At 40.4% G+C, this 20,362-nt stretch overlaps 2 protein-coding genes across 4 annotated transcripts in view; one reads left to right on the top strand and one right to left on the bottom strand.

Moving 5' to 3' along the window:
* Positions 1-20,362, bottom strand: part of rps16 (ribosomal protein S16) — a 1,145,183-nt gene that overhangs the window by 678,713 nt on the left and 446,108 nt on the right. The window lies entirely within an intron of this gene.
* syt1a (synaptotagmin Ia) overlaps positions 1-20,362 on the top strand; it is a 409,759-nt gene that overhangs the window by 204,633 nt on the left and 184,764 nt on the right. For all 3 annotated transcript variants that reach the window (XM_022671494.2, XM_022671493.2, XM_049473918.1), the window contains exon 3: positions 12,386-12,445. The gene's annotated coding sequence lies outside the window, so the exon portion shown is untranslated. The remainder of the gene's footprint in view (positions 1-12,385; positions 12,446-20,362) is intronic.

The raw sequence follows: 20,362 nt of genomic DNA, 5'->3' as shown, positions 1-20,362 counted from the left end.
TAAAGTCTCAGGTAGATGGAACAGTTAGGCTGACCTCTGACTGATGGGCTGTGTGGGTATGACGGGTCTGATATTAGTGGTATAATAGGTTTCTGTAGTCGGAGCTGTAGAACGCTGACCCCGCTGACTCAACCCACCAATCGTGACCGTCCTCCAGCGCCTGACGATTACTCAGGCTGACACTCGGGTCCAGCGTGTGTCTTCTGGCCGGGCTTCATGCCAGTGTAAAACACAATTACACGTCCGGAGCGCTTCTCCGCTCGTGCTCTGATCAATATTTGTGCGTTGGCGTGTTGAAGAGCGAGGCGGCGAGGTTCAGAGTGGCGGTTTATTCGTACAGCTCTTTAGAGGGCATGTAGAAAGTGATTCTCGTGGAAAATGTCGGAGTGTGTTCAGTGCTGACTGATAAGAACACGACTCAACTGAGCTCAAGCTCACAGTGTAAAAAGTGCATTTATTTGGCGTGCTCTCAACACAATGAGGACAATAATTCAGCTTAATTGTGACCCACAGTCTTCCTCAGGGCAGTCTTCATCATAGCTGAAGGTCACAAAATAAGACTGGACTGGTCTAGACCATCATTTAAAAGAACCCACTCCTTTATAATGTATTTATACATATATATATTTTTACTGTCACAAAAAACACTTTGTCACAAAATACATTTTCCACTCCACTACTACTTGATTAGATTTAATTTCTTTTTCCTTTAATTTAAAAACATTATGCTTTTTTATTTATTGCTTATTTAATAATTCCATATAAATTTCTTCATAGTTTGCATGACATTTTGCAGATTTGCAACACAGAAGTTTATTAATAAAGGGGTTGAGCTTACAAGAGTTATGAGGAATGGGCAAAGTCAACAACAATAGGGCAGTAAGATATGATAAACAACATACCAGTGAGAATAGTGAAGCAAACCAGCGTCAAACATGGGATACAGCAAATAGGTCGGCAACTAACAAAAAATAAAGTGGGAAAGGCAAAAACTCAAAGGTTGTATATAAAGAAAAGGGTCAATAACAAAAAGGCAGTATTACAAATAAAACATAATAGAAGAGCTAGGAAACGAGATTCAATTCTCGACAATGTGGAGAGCAAACAGAGGGGTATATATACACACAGAGGTCAGGTAGGAACAATCAAAAGCTCGGAGAGCGGGAACGCCGTAGCATTATCACATGATTAGAGGAGTCAGGAAAGTCCGGTATGAGTGCATGCTGGGTAGTGAAGTTTTGTGTAGCCAGTTCAGAACACACAGCATCAGAACTTACAAAATCCTATAAATTTAGGTGTGTCCACACTTTTGACTGGTATTGTATGATTAAAAATGTAGGTAAACACCTAAATATAAATAGGTGTACAGTATAAACAGTCAATGTGCTCAAAAAAAATTATGAGTAAAATTTACTTTAAAAAAAGTTCGCAATTTTCTGCATTTTCTTTTTTTAAGTAAATTTAATTTCAGATAAATTTAAGTAACTTCATCTTGGTTTCAAGACTTAAATGTTACATAGAGTAAATAAGTGAACTGAACTTCAGTCGATCCTTTAATTTAGTTTACTTAATTTGTTTTTACTGAATCAATTCTTTCTTTTAGCAAACTTTACTCATAAATATTACCTAATTACAATTACTTCATTTATACAATATTACTTAAATAATTTAGTATACATAATATATTGTAATTCCTGAAATTTAATTGTTTTTTAGTTAAAACACACAAATTACACTGTCTCAACACATTGATGGCATGTAATACATTCTTTTTAGTATACTACAGAATGTATTACATGCCGTCCATGTGTTGAGACAGTGAGACTTGTGTTGAGACTTAAAATAAATCCTAGAGATGTAAATATTTGAATCTGTGTTTTAACTAAAAATATTTAAATTTCAGGAATTATAATATATTATGTATCAGAAATTATTTGAGTAATATTGTATAAATGAAGTAATTGTTATTGGATAATATTGTATGCAGAAATTAAGTAAAGTTTACTAAAAGAAAGGATTGACTGAAGTTCAGTTCACTTATTTACTCTATGTAACATTTAAGTCTTGAAACTGAGTTGAAGTTACTGAAATTTAACTGAAATTGAATTTACTTAGAAAAAGCAAATGCAGAAAGTTGCGAAAGTAAATTGTACTCATCATTTTTTTCAGTGCATTAAGAAGCTGATAAATTTAAAAGACGCTTAGCGAACGCCTCTAAACCATCAGTCCTGGCTCTGATTGTGGTGGTGTGGGTTTGTTTTTGCCGTCCTCACTGGTGAGCATGCTGTCAGCATGTCAGTGACAGTGCGAGGATGAGAGCGGCCTACTCAAGCCTGGACTTGTCCTTGTGTCCGGCTGGCTAGCACAGCCATCACAGGGATTAGCGACTGTGCGCTCCCGCCTCCCTGCAGGCCTCGCTCTGCTGGACGGAGACCAGAGAGCACCATCTGCCCTGTCCAGACTGCCTCCACCATACACATATATACACACAGGTCACCTTTACCATGATGAGTGTCAGTATACCTACTAGGGGTGTAACGGTATAGAAAATTCACAGTTCGGTTCACACCTCGGTATAAAGCCCAGTGTTTGGTACATTTTCAGTACAGTTGTTGGAAAAAATAAAGAGGCTGGGCATTCTGTATAGCCTCAACTTTATTTATGTCACCGGGGAAAGGACGCACACCAAATGACAAAACACTCTTTTTCCGGGTATTTTATTCCGATAAATCCCACATGGGATTTTTATGAAATATAAAAATGTATATGAAATAAAAGCAAAATACAGACAATCAGCACTTGCTGAGCAGAAATATTATTCTCAGTGCACAACAACACTGCACCACCTATCTTTGACTTACTGCAACTGCAGTGTACAGATTTATAGACTTTTATCAGAGCTGATTAAATTGTACTCAAAACAATAAAAATAAAAATGAATACACTGAAAAACCCTAGCTTAGAACACAGTACAGTATTTGGTAGTGGCACTAATTACAGAAAATAGATAAATAACATTAATACCACCTTAATACCATTAACAGAGCTCTTTTTATGTTTGTTTTCAAGCTCACCTCGATTTACTCAGCTTTACTCAACGAGATTTGAGCATTTCATCAAGAGAACTTGGACAAACAGCTTCTGTAACCCAGAAAAATACAAGGCTTGACCACGAGGAGCACACTACCCCACAGAAACAATGCCATCTGCCCGCATCTGGTTGTGATTCATCCAAAATACATGTTTAGAAAGGCAAAATAGGCATCTACTACTGTTATAGGCCAACTAAACCTTATATTGTTCAGTATTTCCTGATTTTTACCTCTTATTTCATTAGGATGGCTCTGGATGGATCCTAAAATGGAGCACCACCATTCACTGCAGCTTGAGCCTCCTTCTCTACCATGCTCTTAGCTCCTCCCTTTCCTCTCTCAGGGTGACAACACTTCTGATTGTGTTTCTTAAAGTTACAGACACACATTTTAAAGGTGTATTCTCAATTCACCACCTGGCTACATTTACTTCATAATAACAATGAATATTGTTATTATATATCATTATAATCAGTTATAACCATGTTTTGTTTTTTGGGATGGAATGTTGTAACAGGACTCGAGCTGGGCGAAACCAGGGTTCTTACTGTCATCATAAAAGGCTCCGTCTTTTTGATCTTGTTGGAACAAACAAACAATGAGCCTGATTGTGGCTATTTATTAAGAACAAAAAAACAGCATTACTTTAACTAATGCTTAAACTACACATATTTTTTCCTAAACATATTACTGGATGTATTTCAGTTTTTGAGTTCTTTTTAAAAATATTAGCATTCAATTATCCAAATTATTTTTTTTTATTGTTTTTAAAATCGTACTTCATTGTTTTAATGCTGGAATTTCCCAGTATTATTATGAGGGGACAGTAATAATAGTGTAGTGTGGTTTAGGTCTGGCAGACTAGATTATTTTGTGCTGTATTATAATATCTCAAAGAGAGAGAGAGAGAGAGAGAGAGAGAGAGAGATACACAGAGAGCAAGAGAGAGAGATACAGAGACATAGAGACAGTGACAATACGAGGACCAAACCCTGCGTTCATACTGAAAAGCAACAGGCGACCGTTAATTTCCTATTGCAGCACAGCAATGGTTGTGGACATTCTCTGGTGCAGTGTTTCCAGTCACAGTTAAATTTCTTAGGGCAGGCTATGGGCTAAGTCAGTAGCTAGTTGCTAATAGCAACAGTGCTACAGCTACTATAGCTTGTGAACATTAGTTCGGCATTACATTCATTGATTCCTCAAGTCTACTATAGAATACAGGTACAAGAATACAGGTACCGTTACGTCCCTAATACCTACAGTATGTACAGTTAGAGACTGTTTCATCTACACAACCTGATTTCATTTCTTTTAAAACATTGCACCAAAAAAACACATTCACTGTGGCATTGTTTCAATAATCTTCTGCAATGACACAAGATTTATTTTAATCCAGTGTTACATTCATTTTTACCAAGATCTTGCAGCAGCATTGATGATGGTAGAGTCTGACCTCTGCACAAAGTCTTCTCCAGCACATCCCAAAGATTCTCAATGAGGTTAACGTCTGGACTCTGTGGTAAACTGCCTGCAGTCTTGACTTGGTGTTGTAATGTGTTTTGGGTCTGAAATGCAGGAATTGATGTAGAGTATATTTATAAATAATGTTGAGCAAGTAAAACATGACACAGCTTTGACTAATACTGCCTGAAATCAAATACAAGACAAAATAAATGAAATACAAAATGTCAGGGGCTTTTTTGGTAGTTTTGCTGGTTTCCAGTCAAAGCTTCTGTTGTACTGGTTTGGATAGCCGCCAGTTTGCCTCTTTATTGCCGGCTCATGTTTAAGGGAACAGCGCAGATACCAAGGAATTATTATTATTGTTTGCAAGGTGCCAGATCATGCTGATTTTTATCGAGTGCTCTGTAAGCAGAGTAAATCCCGGAGACAAAACACACCGCCAGTCCGCCGAGACCTCGCACTCCTGACGAGAACAGCAGCCGCGGACCACGCACTGCACTTCCATTACCAATCCGGAGTGTGTGTGTGTGTGTGTGTGTGTGTGTGTGTGTGTGTATAAAATAGTGAACAGAGGGAAGTCTGGTGAGTCGTGAGGGGATGAACAGAAACAGATGACGATTGAGAACAGCGATGTGTTGGATTGTAGTTTCTAGTCAATTTCTCTCCCTAGCTCTAGTAATGCTCCTCACTCCTGACAGGAGGGTGGAGACCAAAGACACACCTCCTCCAATACATGTGAAATCAGACTCCGCCTATTCTCCAACCGCCACCAATGAATGCAGCATCACAGTGTTCTTGGAGGGAAAACACAGAATCAGCTAACATATGCCTGTACTGACCAGCATCCCAATGGGAGTGATGAGGGGAGAGAGCGCCACCTATTGTAACCATCCAGAGAGAAACAGCATGACCTACTGTACTCTCTCGGACTCCGGCTGCTGATGGAGTGGCAACATGACCCAGGATTCTAATCAGCGATCCTTAGATCACAATGTCAATATCTTAGTTAGCTGAACAAATCAGAGCCACACTTTCCTTACAAATTAAAATGTAAAGAAAGAGTTGCATTAAGACAGGATGGCTAGGATCAAAAGTTAAGAGCACCTGGTTGTTGAGAACAGGGTTGTGGGTTCAACACCCAGACTTCACAAGGAGCCACTTTTGATTCAAGACCCTTTTAATCCTCACTGCTCTCCAGGCAGCATGGACTGTAGACTAACTAACTGTAAACTAACTTGGGGCCACAGAACTGATTAGTAAAAGCACTTATTGATGTATTCTTCTGCTAAAGCCACGGTGGACAGCTTGCTAATGCAGCAGTAGCCCTGTTGGATAAGGTTCATGTCAGCATGATGATGCCATGGTAGGAACATTGGACGAGGCTTGTAGTAATGTGGGATAATAATGCTCATAGCCAGAGTGCTAATGTTGCAGTAGTGATGTGGGATGAGGCTGGTGCCAATGTGGAATTAGACCTTTAGCCAGTGTGCTAAGGAAGTGGGAGTAGTGTTTAATAAGGCCCAGGGCTGTTTCAAGGCATTTGGGGGTCCTAAGCAAAATGGCGTGCATGGATACTACTAGACATGAAGGTAATTCGTAAAACCCATTTGGGGGATGGCTATGCCACCTTCGTCAAAACCTGGCTGGCAGGCTAAGCAACTAGTGAGGGGGATTCCGATAACTTGTTGTTGTCCTTTTCTGCATTGATTGTCACAGAACATAAAGGGGTGCTCACACATGTTATCATTGACTTCTACTCATAACCAGTTGTTTTCTGGGGGACCCAGTCCAGCTCGGAGCCCTAGGCAATTGATCGGTTTGCTTGCCTCATTGCAACGGGCCTCAAGAGGCCATTAGTAATGTAGGACAAGGCCAACATTAGGGAATGTGGTTGTGTGTTAGTGTGTGTTGTACTGGTATGATTGGATCAGACACAGCAGTGCTGCTGGAGTTTTTAAACACCTAGGTGTCACTGCTAGAATACACTGCGAATAGTCCATCAATAGCTTCCTATGGACAGTAGGTAGGAGTGTGTAATAGAGTGGAGGACAGTACAACATATATTTTACAAAGCTGTATGAAATTCAGAATGTGAACAGAAACAAAAGGAGATCCAGCTGGTGAAGGGAGGACAGAAGGACAGGAACGAGTGAAGGATGAGTGCAGTGGCTGGTTATGAAAGGAAAAATGGAAATCCATTGAGTCGTGAGTCGCTTTTAATGTGTTCTCTCAAACACACACAGAGCACAGCACATAACCAGCTGAAAGCGATTAGCTGGCGAGGCAGAGAGGGAAGCTGGTACTGAATGGGCTCCTGAAGCTCCGTGTCATTATTGGGGATGATTTACATGCCAGAACAGCTGCTGGGTGCTCTGGACGCCGGCCAGCAGACATAAAGACCCGTTTCCCCACCGGAGGAACCGGGCCGCTTTCAGTTCCTGCACTACATCGCCGGCCAGCTTTAGCTCCTGCTGCAGAGGTGCGGCTTGCAGAGTAATGTTTGACGAACTTTGAGAATGTACAATAACTCAAGATGCATACCCAACAAGCTCAGGTTCTTGAAGCTACGCTAACATACAGTATTTGTGTATGTTTCAAAATGCCGCAACGCAATGCAAGTCCAGGCTGTACTCTAAATGCTACCACAGGGGGCACTGTTTCTCCATTCAAGTCTGTACAAGCTGCGTCTGAACTTGTACTGGAGCACAATGTGCGTACTAACCATTGGCCAAATAATGTGTGCGATACTTACATTGAGTTTGTAACTGGCCTTTTAGTGAAGCTTACACAACTACCATGTGAACAAACGATATTATTATTATTATTATTATTATTATTATTATTATTATTATTATTATTATTATTATTATTATTATTGGCTATTGTTTTTGTTACTCAACAATAGATAATGTACTGGATTGGGTGGAGCTTGCAAGATAATTAGCATGGCAGTACCATAACAATTGCAGTAGAGGTTAACTTTTGGTGAGGTCTATTGGTCTGTTGAAGTGAAACTACAAGGATGGAGCAAATAGAATTATTGAAATTTAACTATTGGGGTCTAACATATAGAATTGTTGAAATAGATGTATTAGGGTGGAGCTTATTTAAATATTGGAGTGGAACTGTTGGGGTGGAGCTTATTTAACTAGTGGAGTAGAACTAATGGGGTGGAGCTTATAGAACTGTTGAAGTGGAATTATTGGGGTGGAGCTTACAGAACTGTTGAAATGCAACTATTGGGTTGGATTTTATAGATTTGCTGGAATGGAACAATTGGGGTGGAGCTTATTTAACTATTGGAGTGGAACTGTTGGGGTGGAGCTTATAGGACTGTTGAAATGGAACTATTGGGTTGGATCTTATAGATCTGTTGGAGTGGAACTATTGGGGTGGATCTTATAGGACTGTTAAAATGCAACTATTGGGTTGGATTTTATAGATTTGCTGGAGTGGAACTATTGGGTTGGATTTTATAGATTTGCTGGAGTGGAACTATTGGGTTAGATCTTATAAATCTGTTGGAGTCGAACTATTGGGGTGGGGTTTATTAAAATATTAAGGGGGATATAATAGACCTGTTGGAGTAGAATTATTGGGGTGTAGCTTATAGAACTGATGAAGTTAAACTATATGGGTAGAGCTTGGGGAACTGTTGGGATCAAGCTTGTACTAGTGGGAGGAGATTAGAGCCACTGGAGTGGAACTACTGGACTGAAACCTGTAGAACTCCTGAAGTGAAGTTTTAAGAGTACAATTATGAATATAGAGGTGTGGTTTAACAACATGTTTTGGGGTGGAATAAACATTTACCAATATTTACCAATGTTTTAAACTGCTAATGCTAATTAGCTTGTCTGTTAGCTAGTTTTGAGATAACCCATGGGATTAGCTGTGTAATTAGCTACATTTTCATGTAATAATGTTTAATAATGATGCAGAGAACTCTGTGTTCTGGTGTAGATCTGTTACTAATGACACACTGTAGCATACTCCATAATCCCGCTACGCTGCTCACAAAGACTAGCGTACAATAGCGTACTAGTGCTCCATTCTTAATGCTAACAATGCAGCACGGAGGCCTGTTAACTCCGGCACTTTGCTATTCAGAGAGTGTTTCGCGCGGCGGCTATCAGAGGTGCTACCTATTCATGAGATTTCAAAGGAGCGTCTTCCCCTGTTATTGGCTGGAGTCCAGAGAGGAGATAAAGCAGCTTTCAGGCTGATGGGAGCGCCAAATGGCCCGGCGCACGTTTCTGTTTTTCCATTTTTTTTTGTCCCGGCTCCAGGAAGGCGTTATCGGCAGCGGCGGCAGTGACGGGGCTGAGCGTGTGTTTCATATGCCAGGGAATAAATTGTCTGTCCACGTTTTTCCGCTCCCACACCTGTCAGCCCGAGCAATAGCTTTTAATCTGCGCATCAAAGCGGCGAGGAACATCCTCATGAGACCAAGCGAATGACCCGATGCTTCCCTCTCTCTCTCTCTCTCTCTCTCTATTGCTTTCTGTGGCGTTATCGATAACTGGGCTTTGCTGGCCCGTCCACAACTTATCACTTTTTCATTTCAAATTAAAGAGTGAGCAACGATAGCGCTCTCCTCATATGAATGATATCCCATCTGCTCGCTTTGAGGAAGAACTTGAAGGACGTTCACTCAGCAAATTCATCTTCTGAACACACCCAGAAGAAAGTGTGGGATTGTAATTGTATTCTGATCTGAAGATCTTGAACAAAAGTTACCTGGAACAATAAAAGAATATAAATTTAGACTGATATGGGTAATATTTATTGAGCTATTTGTAAAGAAGTAGTGTGTAACGTAACGCAGGTGTAATGATGCAACATCAGCATGGAGTTGTGGAGGTTCCTAATAGAGTCCTGTGATAATCCATCCCATGCAGATACAATATTCTCTATAACAGTTCCTGCAGATTTTGCAGTAGGGGTGGAGTGTTGATAAAGTTATCAAAAGCCAGTGATAGCTCTGGTGATGCAGCTGGACATGTTATACCATCTGTAGTGTATTTAAGGTCTGATATGAAATTGTATGAAATTGCACCCCACACCACTGATCTCAGTGCGGACCGATATGCCTCCGCACACGGTTTCACTGGTGGTCTCCACCAAGACAAAAGAGGCACTCATCACTGAAGATGATCCACTGCCATTCTAAATCACTACAAGACAGTCTGGATGACACCATTGCAGACTTTGGTGACATTAATGTGGTTTTTACGGGCAATCGAGGTAACGTCTGTGTGCGTGTTATCCTGCCGTCTGCCAATGGTGCTGACACTAACAAAAATTCTCTTAGAGGGCATCGCTAATCGCTGAATGTCTGCAATCAACAGCATTAGGAATAAATCAATGACATGTGAACCTAAGGCTAAACTAATGTAGGCTACATTTAAAATTCATTGAGTGTCTGTATATGAAGTACATGACCTAGAGTGTAAGTGATATAATTAACTTTAAGAAAAAATAAAATGTGTAAAGGACCTTTAAATTGCAGTACTCAGCCAGGTGGGAAATTAATCCCGGTCCAGTTTGGGCTGTAATGGGCACCCACATGTCGCAGGGTTGCCTGTCTATTACATGCTGCACCCGTTTTCTGCAAGCACCATCGCCCATCCTGCACCCATCACCGCCTGATCACCACCCCGTCACTCTGCAGCATCTGCAGGAGGAGATTCCCAGCTGCTGCCCATCCTGCTCCTCCTGCACACGGCACCATGCCACCAAACTACTAATAAAGCACCACACCATGTACGAAAATACCCCAACCATACAGACTCCACCTCCCAACCCACACACCCTCCTGCACATGACCATACAGGCTCCACCTCCCAACCTCCACCCAACCTGCACACGGCACCATACCACCAAATTACTAATGTAGCGGCACACCATGTGCAAAAGCACTCCCACCATCCAGGTTCCGCCCGATCCAGTTTGTGTTCCTGTGGTAACCAATTTGTGTTGCTATGGTATCCAGTTTGTGTTCCTGTGGTATCCAGTTTGTGTTATTTTGGTATCCAGTTTGTATTCCTGTGGTATTTGTGTTACTATGGTATCCAGTTTTTGCTTCTGTAATATTGAATTTGTGTTACTATGGGATCCAGTTTTTGTTTCTGTGGTATCCAATTTGTGTTCCTGTGGTATCCAGATTGTGTTATTATGGTATCCAGGTTGTGTTCCTGTGGTATCCAGTTTGTGTTACTATGTTATCCAGTTTGTATTCCTGTGGTATTTGTGTTACTATGGTATCCAGTTTTTGCTTCTGTAATATTGAATTTGTGTTACTATGGGATCCAGTTTTTGTTTCTGTGGTATCCAATTTGTTCCTGTGGTATCCAGTTTGTGTTCCTGTGGTATCCAGCTTTTGTTTCTGTGGTATCCAAGTTGTGTTCCTGTAGTATCCAATTTGTGTTACTATGGTATCCAGTTTTTGCTTCTGTAATATTGAATTTGTGTTACTATGGGATCCAGTTTTTGTTCCTGTGGTATCCAATTTGTGTTACTATGGTATCCAGTTTGTGTTACTATAGTATCCAGTTTGTGTTTCTGTGGTATCCAATTTGTTACTATGTTATCCAGTTTGTGTTCCTGTGGTATCCAGCTTTTGTTTCTGTGGTATCCAAGTTGTGTTCCTGTGGTATCCAATTTGTGTTACTATGGTATCCAATTTATGTTACTATGGTATCCAAGTTGTGTTCCTGTGGTATCCAATTTGTGTTACTATGGTATCCAGTTTTTGTTTCTGTGGTATCCAGTTTGTGTAACTATGGTATCTGGTTTGTGTTACTGTGGTATCCAATTTGTGTTACTGTGAGACCCAGCTTGTGTTTCTGTGATACCAAGCTTGTGTTCCTGTGGTATCCAGTTTGTGTTCCTGTGGCATCCATTTTTTGTTACTATAGTATCCAGTTTGTGTTCTTGTGGTATCCAGATTGTGTTATTATGATATCATGTTTGTGTTTCTGTGGTATCTAGATTGTGTTATTATTGTATCCAGTTTGTGTTCCTGTGGTAAATAGTTTGTGTTCCTATGGTATCCAATGTGTGTTACTATGGTATCCAGTTTGTGTTCCTGTGGCATTCAGTTTTTGTGACTACGGTATCCAGTTTGTGTTCCTGTGGTATCCAGATTGTTTTACTGTGGTATCCAGACCCACGCACTCCTTTTTGGAAAGAGTTCAGTTTTACTAGCTGTGTTTTTTTTTTTTTTTAGTAAATTATCTTATCTTTGTCTGATATTAAAATGTGTTTATTAATCTGAAAAAAATGTATGTATGAGAGAGAAGGAAAAAAGCACAGCACTGTAAGTTTCTCTGTTATCCAGTATGTGTTTCTGTGCTATCCACTCTGTGTTAATGTTGGTATCCAGTATTGTTAATGTTACTGTGGTATCTAATGTGTTTTTGTTTTATTTACAATGTGTTTTCTGTGATATTCAGTATGTATTACAGTGTTATGATGGATTCACTTTCTGTAACTGCTTCATTCTGCATATATTACTGTAGTATCCAGTGTGGGTTATGCTGGTATATTGTTATATTAATGATGGCATTCAGTATGTGTTACTTTGATATCCATTTGAAATCTAGTGTGTGTTATTGATATACATTAGTATACAGTGCGTCAGTGTTTCTACTGTGTGTGTCTGGGAACAAAATAGAATACTGGTTGGTTTATATTTTTATAGATATATAAAATACGCTGTTTAAATGCTGAACAAACACGTTATGGGCGTCTGCATGCATGTTTACAATCATACAGATTAGGCCAATTTTTTCTTGTATGACCTTTGACCTCTTTTCTTTCAGATCCGAAGCACAACTACTGTCAATTTCCAGGAAGGAGAAGCCAGTACCAACCAGTTAAAGGTTAGACTCTGTTCTCTGGCTTCAAAGATTGTACACACACACACACACACACACACACACACAGATAATCACACACGTTTCATTAGAAATGCTGAATGCTGGAGAGTTGCCCTGTCCATTCACTGCCCAACACCTGCACTGCTTTCATCCACTGTCTGGCTGCCACCTCCGCTTTCGCCCAGCGTTATCTCTCTCACCTCGATAACCACACACACACACACACACACTGGACTGAGCACGGCCAACAAACAACACACACACTAATACACACACATCGGCAGAAATCAATACCTATTCCCCTGTACTCGTATACACTCACACCCTCCTGCTTGCTCTCTCTACAGTTATATATAAACCCGTATACAGTATATACCAGGCCAGTGTCTCTCACCCTATCGCTCACTCCCTGTTCCACTGAATTTATTCATTATATTAATATATTTGATTGTGTGCATATGCAGCCTCATATGTTATCAAATACTGGTTATACATAGAGCTACACTATAACAATTACAAATAAAAAAAATTAAATTAAATTGTATTTATAATATACTATTTCACAGGTGAGCTGTGATACTGTATGTCTGGGACCATGAGTAGATCTTTTCTTTCTCAAAACTTGGTAAACTTTGCCTTTCCATACTATTGGTAAAGGCTCATCTCTAGCCCTATCTGGACAGGACTAGTTTCTCATTCATACTTCTACTCAGTAATACAACTTTTGCATCCAGACTGCAATTGGAAAAAAGGAGGACCAGTGAGTTTCAGTAGCTCCTCCATTTCTACCTGCTTTTGTGTTTACGCGGATCTCCATGGAAACGTGTGGCAAGAGTGTAATTACGATGCGAGGCAGTGGACAAATAGCCTGTAATTTTATAAATAAAATCAGATATCTCCCATATATAAAAAAAAAAATACCCCATGACCCCCTGAGAAACTAATCCCATCTGGATAGGGCTTCTGTCTCATTAGTTCATAAAACATTCTGTCTCTGTACTTGGCAATTTTTTTTCTAATCACTAATAGTGGTTTGTATCTTCTGATGAAGTCTGTGGATTTTTGTTCATAAAGTGTTCTGTAAATAGTAGAATCTGATACCTTCACTCCTGTCCTCTGGAGGTTGTTGCTGTTGTTCTAGTTTTTGTTGAACTGTTGTTTTAGGGACTTTCTTTACAGAGCTCACTATGTTTCTGTCATCTTCTTCTTGGGTTTACCTTGTTCTACCTGTTCAACACCTGCTACTTAGTACACCAGTGATGACTTTCTTCTTCAGGACATTACAAACAGTTGTTCTGGCTGTGAAAATATTTGTGCAATGGTTCTGCTTGATTTTCGATCTTCTCTCATCTTCACAGTTGGTTGTTTTTCATTCATAGTCAGCTTTCTGGTTTTAATGTTAGTTACTTCCCTAACTATTAATACACAGTCTGCACAGATAAAACCCAAATCTGAAACCGAATGTAGAGACGAAACAAAACCATGTTCCAATACTTTTGTTCATAAGAAAAATGGGTGGTTTCGGACAAAAGGTGCTGAAATCTTCTGAACCGTGTATCAGATCCAGATGTAAGTAAAATGGGAATGAAAACAAAAGCTGTCAATATATATATATATATATATTTTATATATAATGTCATATATATTTGTGAAAGAGCCAATTCCACGTCATTACACAGCCTCTCTTTCAGTATAAAGAGGCTATTTTAGAAGTATATGTATGGCGCATTGAGGTCGGTGTGAAAAGGAGAGAGAGGTTTTTTTGAGACGCTCGTTTTCTCCTTCATGGGTTAAAGAGTCGGACTAATGAAATATTGATTTCCTCCCCGGACAGATACAAACACGGCTTATTCCAAATATGAAAAGCTAAGCCTGCAGGAGAAGTGGCGGGTGCACGACTGGAGAGGGCGGGGCACTGGTGGATGGAACAGTGTTTTTTTCTTTATATAACCAGTGAGAAAACACTTTACCAGTGTTAGGTTGTGTTTTCTGAATCTAGAAACCAGTGTTTATTGATTATAGTTGTAGAGACCCAGTAGTAACTCACCACCACTTATCCACCACTGGGGCTGTTCACCAGCAGTTTACATTTAAAGGGCAACTTTTTGTGCAAAACTCACTCTTTGCTTGCTTTTGTATATTCATTTGGGTCTCAACTGCCCCGATAAACATCAACACTCAAAGAAAATACATCCATATGTTTTCTGTAAGTCAGCTGAAAGAGTCTGGTGTCAGGAATCATATGCTTCTTTGAGCCATTTGGATGCTCCCTTATACTGTTGTCACAATAAAGAAACCTAAATAGAACCACCCTGGCACCACCCTTCACCCCACACACTAGATCAGTTGAAGATTTGCCTTTTCAGTAATTTTGCTTGAGAACCTCAAACAGTACACAGCAGGATTAGCTAGCAGACTTCTTCTGAGGGAGGGATCTTTACCTACTGTTCGTGGCAAGTAAACAGATGAGGGAGATGTTAAGTTCTTTCAATTAATTGGTTTTGTGTTTTTATCGCAGCTAAGCATATTAAGCATATTAAGCTAACACTAATGTATCGGAAAGGATCAGCGTAAACATGGTGCAGCCAGCTTAGCTTACTTTACATAAAATTGGCAGATTCCTTTAACGCCTCATTCTGAAGGAGACTGAAACTTACAAGAATAGAACTGGTAAGATCTTTCTGTGAGAATGATTTTGTGCAAAACTTCATGAAAATGTTTTGTATAGCTCATAGACCTATTCTAACTTGTCTAAAAAGAGAAAACTGGGAATGATATCACACCTGAATTGATGGTGTTATACATTTATACATATCTCAAAACACATCCAAAAAAGCAGAATCCAGAAAATCCAGTTAGCTACAAACTTTACAGTTTACCATTGGTTTTTACCAACTTTTACTAGTGTATGTACTAGTTATGATATATCTAACCAAATATAGCTCAAATATTGTTATGTCTTGGGTTAGCATTGTTAGCAATGCCAAAACAACACATTATGCAGTTTTATGCACATTTAAAGCACATTAAAACCTGTCATAAGATAGAATTTTGACAGTACTGTGCATACTACTGATTTAATGAGAGACAAATAACTAGAAGTGATAATCAATTATATAACACTAATGCATTGCCGTTACTCCTTTAAAAGAACATCCAGCTGAACCAAAACATCACTGGAAAATGCGCAGATTCCAAAACCACAATTCTTGATTTTTTGTATGTATACCTCCAATAGTTACATAAACCTCCCGCCTCTAGAAAAAGTCTTTTAAAGCTAATAACTATGGCTACTTCAGGTGAATGTAAAAGTAAGATTAAAAAGGCTAAAACATAAGGGCTTTGGAATTGCAGTTAGCTAGGCAGATGCTAGGCTAAAAGCTAAAGCTAGTTTTCCGGCCACAATCTTTAATCCTTTTGGCAAGCAAACCACACTCTGTCTATACTGAATACAGAGAGAAGAGTAGTGCTATCTGTTAAGAACTGAAAATAACTACAACATATAATAACAGTGTTTCTGTTACAGTGCTATTCTAAGCTAGATTAAGATAAGCTGTTCTGTGCTACGCTGCGCTGTGATTTACTATGCTATGTGGAAGGTGGTAAAAAGATCTGTTAAATTAGGGTGACCAAACGTCCGTATTTCCCGGGACATGTCCGTATTTCACATCCTGTCCCGGGCGTCACGGTTTTTTTCAAAAAGTGAGGAAATGTCCTGGTTTTTAAATTACCTTCATTGGACCATTAAATTTACAGGCACTAGGGCACTGAGCACGGCGCTGCGTGTGACATAATCCCTGAGTCGCGTCAGTGAGAGCAGCCCTGTTCTTAATCTTAATGTAGACAGCGTGACTGTCAGTCAGTGCTCGCTATATTTAGCCAATTTTCAGCCCCTTTAGCGAATATTTTTGTAAAAAAAAAAAAAAAAAAAACTACCGACAAATGTAGCGAGTTTTTGTGGTGTTATTGGAGATTTTTGGCGACTCTGAGATGAACACACGCTCTCTTCAGCCGCGCTTCAGCGTTGACGTCATTTTTTTTTATTGGTGCCCCAATACTCTTGGTCGCATAGTGGACATATAGCACCTTCAGTATCTGTGTGGTTGGTGTTCCAGTGCTGCCAGGTCCATAGGCACTTCAGGCCTCATTAAAATGCCATTTTTGTTTTGCGGGTGGAGAGTTTGCATTTCAGGAACTCAGAGCTTCAACTCCGCCTGAGCAAGCGAGTGAGAAAGAGAGTGCAGAAGAGAGAGAGAGAGAGAGAGAGAAGCCAATTTTTCATTGTTATTGGGTGTGACATATCCAAACTGGCAGAGCGGCGGGCGCTGGAGAGCCGAAGGAGGCCAAACAGTCTTTCTCATTCATCCCTCGCTCCGGGAGCCGGCGCGGAAACACCGCAAAAACAATGCAATTCACCGCCGACGATTACCGACAACGGGGTTAAAGCGCCGAGTGGATACACACTTCTCTCTCTCACACTACGCCTCAGTCTCTCAACCTACACTACTTTACACAAACAACAATACCAATCTCTACAAGCTCCACCCATAAATGTACTGTATATATCATTAAATCTACTGCTGCATCTCAATTTTCTAACACACACTTATACTATATGGTGTAGACAAAAGAATGAGAGAATGTATCTCCACCTTTACAGTATATATTATAGTCATATTATATAATGATTCCTTAATTACATATTAGCTAGAAAGTAAGAGTATGAGAGAGAGAGAGAGAGAGAGAGAGAGAGAGAGAGAGAGAGAGAGAGGAATAATTAGTCCATTAGCGATGCTGTTGGATCAGTGGTTGTGAATGGTAGCTGGTTTCAGTCTGTGCTGCTGATGAACCGCCGCTCTGCTGATTGACGGGTTCAGTCTGTTTTCTAATCTTTCCTGACATTTCCGTCTCTAAAAACTTCCGCAATAACAAGCTTCTGAAAGAAGCTGAATTAAAATGAGGATGTTTCTTCACATCAGAAGACACAGTAAACAGGAAGTCTGTGTGGGGTTTGGAAGTGTGTGTAAATAAATGAAGTTTCACTTATATAGCACCTTTGTAGGCACTCAAGGACACTTTACAATCACATTTTACACACAACCATCTACACTCAGCACTCTCACACACACACACACATCAGTGAGAAGCAACAGCCAGTCATGTACTCTCAACCAGAAACAACCATCCACCTGGAGGACTGCACTGAGGAGCTGTGCCAATACAGATCCGGGCTTGCAGACATTTACATATTCATATACATACCCATATGCATCCATGTTAAGATTATTTCTATATTTTTGGACTGTGAGAGGAAACTGGAGGTCCCAGAGGAAACTCCACCCAGATAGGGTCTTGAACCCAAGACCTTAGCGCTTGGAGGCAAATGTGCTTACACTAAGCCACAGTGCCACCCTTAAAGTGTTTTGGATGTTTTTTTTGGTTATGTTCTGGAAGTGATCTGGAAATGACCAGAAATGAATTTAGAAGTAATCTGGAAGTGGTCTGTAAATAGTCTAGAAGTGATCTGGAAGTCATATAGAAGTGATCCTGCACTGTTCTGGAACTAGCCTGGAAGTGATTTGGCAGTGATCTGGAAGTCATATAGAAGTGACCTGGCAATGATCTGAAAGTCATATAGAAGTGATCTGGAAGTCATATAGAAGTGATCTGGCAGTGATCTGGAAGTCATATACGTGTGATCTGGCAGTGATCTGGAAGTCATATAGATGTGATCTGGCAGTGATCTGGAAGTCATATAGAAGTGATTTCGAAGTTATATAGGCGTGATCTGGCAGTGATCTTGAAGTCATATAGATGTGATCTGGCAGTGATCTGGAAGTCATATAGGCGTGATCTGGCAGTGATCTGGAAGTCATATAGAAGTGATCTAGAAGTCATATAGATGTGATCTGGAAGTCATATAGGCGTGATCTGGCAGTGATCTTGAAGTCATATAGATGGATCTGGCAGTGACCTGGAAGTCATATAGAAGTGATCTGGACGTCATATAGAAGTGATCTGGCAGTGATCTGGAAGTCATATAGAAGTTGTGGTAGGCCCCTGGGTAGGGGGGCGTGACCACTGTGACCCGGAAGGAAGAAGCCCACAGATAACACAGACACGGGGAGTAAATGAACTCAAAACGTACCTTTTATTTGGCTTTTAAACGCCCTCCACCACACCCAAAACAACTCAAAACATAATTATGGCCCAATGGGGCTCTAGAGTCTGCAGAATGAACTTTTCTTGTCGTTTAAGTTTAAATATGAGTCCGTGCAGCCTCAGCCCTCAGCTCCCCAGTCAAGAGTTCCCCCTTCAGTGAGCTGAGGCTGAGTTTTATACCTGTCCCAGCCGGCTGCTTAATCAGTCCTGAATGCACACCGGCTGGGACAGACATGGCTGTGAGTTCCGGCGTGGGGCGGACCCACGGTTCCCCCGCCTCCTCACGCCACAGAAGTGATCTGGAAGTCATATAGAAGTGATCTGGAAGTCATATAGAAGTGACCTGGAAGTCATATAGAAGTGATCTGGCAGTGATCTGGAAGTCATATAGAAGTGATCTGGCAGTGATCTGGAAGTCATATAGAAGTGATCTGGCAGTGATCTTGAAGTCATATAGATGTGATCTGGCAGTGATCTTGAAGTCATATAGAAGTGATCTGGCAGTGATCTGGAAGTCATATAGAAGTGATCTGGCAGTGATCTTGAAGTCATATAGATGTGATCTGGCAGTGATCTTGAAGTCATATAGATGTGATCTGGCAGTGATCTGGAAGTCATATAGATGTGATCTGGCAGTGATCTGGAAGTCATATAGAAGTGATCTGGCAGTGATCTGGAAGTCATATAGGTGTGATCTGGCAGTGATCTGGAAGTCATATAGACGTTATCTGGCAGTGATCTGGAAGTCATATAGAAGTGACCTGGCAGTGACCTGGAAGTCATATAGAAGTGATCTGGAAGTCATATAGACGTTATCTGGCAGTGATCCGGAGGTCATATAGATGTTTTCTGGAAGTCATATAGAAGTGATCTGGAAGTCATATAGACGTGATCTGACAGTGATCTGGAAGTCATGTAAAAGTGATCTGGCAGTGATCTGGAAGTCATATAGACGTTATCTGGCAGTGATCTGGAAGTCATATAGAAGTGATCTGGAAGTCATATAGAAGTGATCTGGAAGTCATATAGAAGTGATCTGGAAGTCATATAGAAGTGATCTGGCAGTGATCTGGAAGTCATATAGAAGTGATCTGGAAGTCATGTAGAAGTCATCTGGAAGTCATATAGAAGTGATCTGGAAGTCATATAGAAGTGATCTGGCAGTGATCTGGAAGTCATATAGAAGTGATCTGGCAGTGATCTTGAAGTCATATAGATGTGATCTGGCAGTGATCTGGAAGTCATATAGAAGTGATCTGGCAGTGATCTTGAAGTCATATAGATGTGATCTGGCAGTGATCTGGAAGTCATATAGAAGTGATCTGGAAGTCATATAGGCGTGATCTGGCAGTGATCTGGAAGTCATATAGAAGTGACCTGGCAGTGATCTGGAAGTCATATACGCGTGATCTGGCAGTGATCTGGAAGTCATATAGATGTGATCTGGCAGTGATCTGGAAGTCATATAGAAGTGATCTGGAAGTCATATAGGCGTGATCTGGCAGTGATCTTGAAGTCATATAGATGTGATCTGGCAGTGATCTGAAAGTCATATAGGCGTGATCTGGCAGTGATCTGGAATTCATATAGAAGTGATCTGGAAGTCAAATAGAAGTGATCTGGAAGTCATATAGGCGTGATCTGGAAGTCATATAGATGTGATCTGGCAGTGATCTGGAAGTCATATAGAAGTGACCTGGCAGTGATCTGGAAGTCATATACGTGTGATCTGGCAGTGATCTGGAAGTCATATAGATG

Source organism: Astyanax mexicanus, chromosome 2 (assembly GCF_023375975.1).
Source record: "Astyanax mexicanus isolate ESR-SI-001 chromosome 2, AstMex3_surface, whole genome shotgun sequence".
In the NCBI taxonomy this organism is placed as follows: Eukaryota; Metazoa; Chordata; class Actinopteri; order Characiformes; family Acestrorhamphidae; genus Astyanax; species Astyanax mexicanus.
The sequence above is the reverse complement of the archived record's forward strand: the minus strand, read 5'-3'. Positions and strand labels throughout refer to the sequence as shown.